Below are 5,000 nucleotides of genomic sequence, written 5' to 3'. Positions count from 1 at the left end.
GCGATGTGAGGTTGAGAACGTTCTAAGTAGATGTTACGTCCCATTTGTTTCACCTGATAACTTTGATAGTGTTGAAGTTATTTTGGAACGATTTTAGGTAAGAACTGCTCATTATTACAAAATGAGATGTGTATCATGCAAAAACAAAACCATTGTTATGTTAGACAAAATATGCCTCTAAGTGTTTGGGTTAATTTACCTTTATTTTACGCTTGCATTTAAAATACAATATACAGTCTCAGCCTGGGTATATTCGTATAATTAACACTTTCTTAAAGTGTTGGTAAATCTCAGCCACAGCGTTCTTATTCTATTACTATTAGTGTGAAATAAACGTTGACTTTGGCTTTGAAAAAATGTAACGGGAAACAAAATATACAACTGAAATAGTAACAACAACAACAACAACAACAACAACAAAAAATAATAATAATAATAAATAATAATAATAACATTTATTTTTATTTTGAAATGACGGCATGGAGCCTACGTCATTCTTTTATATCGCTGCTTTTTATTCTTTAACCCTTATCTAAACCTTAGTTATTTGAATAATAATAATAATAATAATAATAATGATAATAATAATAATTATTATTATTAATATTATTATAATATATTAATATTATTATTATTATTGTTATTATTATAACTTTATTACCCTGTCAGGTAAAATAGAAGTTTCTCACTAAGTATTAAAGGACACCTATCTACAATGTTAAAAACTAATAGAACCCCTATTAAATTATTCCCTATATAATCTCTCTATAATCCCTTCCAATATAATAATTACAATATTAAGAATTACAAAGAGTGAAATTAATGCAATTATTAGGTAATATATGTTTGGCGAGGTTTACCTTCCTGGTCACTCTTTAAATTGATCTACCGTTTAAGTTCTTTGAATTTCCTATCAATCTTTGACCAGAGTACTGGTCCTAAGTATCTGACCGAATGCTTACCATAACCAAGTGTTAACTCTAGGAATTATAAAATCGCTATTTCATAAATTGTACTGATTGCTACTAATGATAAACAACCTAAAAAAATGTAGTCTGGACATAAGCAATATCCTGTAACCTTCTTTTATATAACGTGGGTAATTTGGCCCTTTGTAACAGTTCAGGATACGTATATACGAACATACAACATACGAACTTGATATATTTACTTAACGCAAACTTTTTTTCGCCTGTTAGGTTTCATTCTGTATCATTGGGAGCTTTCTTCCCAAATTCTCATTCCAACTTTTTCTGTCACGGTTATTCGTACTTAGTGGCTCACTGACCACTTGAGATATAATCCATTTGCACAAAGTAAAGATGATATTCCAAGAATTCATAACTCAAAATCCCTTATTGTCGATGCCAAAAATTGCCAAACAAACGCTAGGAACACTTGTTTGAGCGAAAAGGCCGTTCAGATATTTTCATACCAAGATCGCTTCATGCTTGAACATTGACACTTATGGTTAACAAATTGGTGAATTTGAAACTACTGTAGGTGATGCATTTAAACCTCTTTTCTTGGTTGCTGCATGCCTCAGTTTCAAAGCGAGTCCTGGTGCAGGTGCACAACCATTCAAATGGAATTGAGTTGCGTATTCTTACGCAAATCAAACTCATTTCCCTTTCAATAGTTGAGCACCATCCAAGAACCACTTAAATTGAAACCGAGATAAACAGCAACTTGGAAATGGCCCATTGTAATGTAAAGCTTTTGTTTGGCTTTGGAAGAACGACCTACTTTTTCCATCTAATCGGTTACCGTAGTTTTGTTGTTGAATTAAACATTAAAAGCCCCACCTGGAAGATTGGAATATAGATGTCACCAGAAACGTTTTACTAACTCAAAAAGGCCGCTTTTATCATTTGGTGTTTAATATCAAACTTAATCGCGGTCGGAGGGTTTCTTTGGAAACGACTTGGTTAAATTTGTATCCGACTCGAAAGTTATTGAAAACTATAATGTCAAATTCGTGTTATTCTAGACTTCAGTCGAGGAACTGGTTTCATTTTTCATTAAAAGCATTTCAGCGAGGGGCCTCAGATTTGAATGCACTATCTATCAACTGAATGGAAAACGATATTCTTACACAGTAGGAAACGCGACTGGCTAAAAGTTGACAAGAGAATCACAAAATGAATGCTTGCTATTCAAAGTAAGAGCACGACTGCAGTTATGGAAAAGGACATCAAAAATTGTATTTCAAAATTTACACTGTACCTGGAGGAAATCGAAGAAAATGGTGATCTGCAGAACGAACATGCAACAACAACAGGTAAAGGATAATTACTTTAATTTCACTGTGTAGTCCTCTTGTATGAATATTTATAGCTCTGCCATCGATCAAAAACTACACGATATACATCAAGAAAAGTATGCTTCACCCAACTAACTTTTACTAGCCTTTTAACGACACTGCGCATTTCAGTACCCCCTTTTCACCAACTGAGTCGTAGTAACAATTCAAACAACATACTTCTGGCACACTTTTAAAAACTCAAATGAACGGATTCCTTGTCTGGTATCGAATGTGGGTTGCTTAACACCAGTTGTTAAAACAGCAAAAGAAAAACGCTTTATTTTGCGAAATTATGGGTATTCGATCTTTTCCGCAAACGTTTGTATCTAAGTCTACCGCTTCTAAAGCCTTAATTCCAACCATTGCTTTTTCAGGTAAATCAGTCAACCGTTCTCCCATAAAATAATACACCATTTCCTCGCTTGCGCCAGACTAAAGCTTGATGGGTTTTTTTTTTTTTACATACTGACTTAATTCCTCGAGTTGGGAATCGAACGTAATTGAAAATCATTCTCCCAACAGCATTTATTCGTTAGCAAGACGAATAAATTCCTACTTTTAACATAGATGAATGATCAATTTAATAACCTGCACCTCATAGTTTAACCACGTGTTGAGTAATTCGTTTTATCGTTAATGTCAAGCGAATCATTCAACTAAGAGTGTTCAATTTGTCTTCCTTATCTTGGAAGAACACCTGGAATGAAAATCGTTGAATATGCTTGAATGGTATACTCTTTATTTATTCTCAAATTGCCCCAGCGGGTACTGAGTTTTGAAGACGCGACAAACCCATGAATCGTAATGGAAGAATAGTGCACAAGTTTCATACACATTAATGCGTGCTAGTAAAACGAATTGGAAGAATTAAATTTATAGCGCAGAAATGGACATGATTCCAACTCAAAGATTTGTCCGGTACATAAAGTGTAATGAGAGCGAAGACTCCTACCTTACGTAAAGATCCTAAGTGCACGAATTAAAGTAGCGTTTCACATTTCGCTTTTTCGTTTTGCGTTTTTCTTGAAAAACTCTATCTTATTTCCATTCTTCAAGCGTTGAGACTAACTGGTATGTAGTACTCATGAGCCACCTTTTTGTAAGTTGTCTTCAAAATTAACGCTCTCTTACAGCGGTGAATGCGAATAATGAAAATTTGCTTAAGGCAACAAACCACTATTGATTGATGTAAACACTACCTAATGTCCTCTCTTGAAAACCCCGAAGGGGCTATTCACAATATATTTTCCTATTCCAAGGAGGATGCAATGTCAATATTTAGAAGTATATATATATTTAAATAGTCCTCTTTTTTACTCGCAAGGCAATAGAAGCTAGCTCCTCTTTGTAATTGGTATTCATTTCAGGCTAAATAGGAATATAATTTTTTTCCCCAAGGTCGTCGTCTTCGGTCAATAAGTCACTTATACCACGTTGTTTATCTTACATTGGTTGCCTGTTAAACAGCGTATTGACTTTAACCTTATTTTAATCCCTTTTAAGAATTTAAATGATATGGCCCTCCTTTGATCAAATCATTTAAAACTCTTGGTGATTGTGCTTTTATGTTCGCTGCTCCAAGGTTATGGAACTCCCTACTTCGTGACATTACATCCAGGACAAGTCTTTCCTGTTTTAAATTTAAGCATAAGACATTTTTTTTCAGGCAAGCCCTTTCATAGTTAGTTTTTTTTTCATATGTTTTATGTATTTTATATTATGTCTGTAACGCGCAGTCGAACATATTATGGGAATTGCACTCAAAATGTCCATTTATCATTCATTATTTGTCAGTCGGCTCCACAGTTCTTTCAAGGGAATATAGAAGTCACATAGCCAACCAATTTTGTCACTTGTCGACCAACTTTCAGTGTGTATGCATATCAAACAGCTGATAACAATGGAAAAAGAATAGCTAGAACATAATTTGCATTTAATAATCGTATGTTCTGTCTATTGTACATTACGGAGTTTTAAAAGAAACCGCGACGGCTACAGCGACGAAAACGCGTACGTCACTTCAAAACAAAACTGCAGGTACCGGGGCAGAGATAACATAAAACAAAAGAACCAAAGAAAGAAAACAAACAACTCGAAATAAAGACCTATCCCAAGTGACCAAAATATAACGCTTTCCGGTCCGCAGATACACCAAGGTTAAGCTATTCTAAGTACTTCATGATTATTCCATCGTTTTCACATTATACATTATGGGTGGAGTGCCCTATAACTGGATTGGTACGGACGGATTTGAAGCAAAGAGTGAGACTGAAAGATTCAATGCAGTTTATCCACGTTGTCATCAAAACCTTATATTTGGTCATTGGCGCTATTGTAAATATACACCATTAGTACCGCCCTTCAAACTCATGGAGGGTGTACTTGTAAGTACAGAGTTTGTGTTCACGAATTTGAACACTTCCATTTAACAAGGGCTATATCCAACAGAGATGCAATTAGTATTCTCTTGCTTGGGCATCCTTACCTAAGTTCTTAGTACAAGAGTTAGTCCAGAACAGGACATCCTCGAAGATTTTCATGGCCTTCTTTTTCATTTGTTTTTAATTAAAAATCAAAGCCCTTGCGGACTACAGGTCTAATTGTTAACTAGCCATCGATACTGAAGTGAATTGTTGTTTTAGTATATACTAAAACAGTGAGATAATATAGTACAAAAAGATGATTTTAACTTATT

At 34.5% G+C, this 5,000-nt stretch overlaps 1 protein-coding gene across 1 annotated transcript in view; it reads right to left on the bottom strand.

Moving 5' to 3' along the window:
* Positions 1-5,000, bottom strand: part of LOC138058189 (histamine H2 receptor-like) — a 12,417-nt gene that overhangs the window by 6,993 nt on the left and 424 nt on the right. The window lies entirely within an intron of this gene.

The sequence above is a fragment of the Montipora capricornis genome, chromosome 7 (genome assembly GCF_036669925.1).
Source record: "Montipora capricornis isolate CH-2021 chromosome 7, ASM3666992v2, whole genome shotgun sequence".
Lineage (NCBI taxonomy): Eukaryota > Metazoa > Cnidaria > Anthozoa > Scleractinia > Acroporidae > Montipora > Montipora capricornis.
The sequence above is the reverse complement of the archived record's forward strand: the minus strand, read 5'-3'. Positions and strand labels throughout refer to the sequence as shown.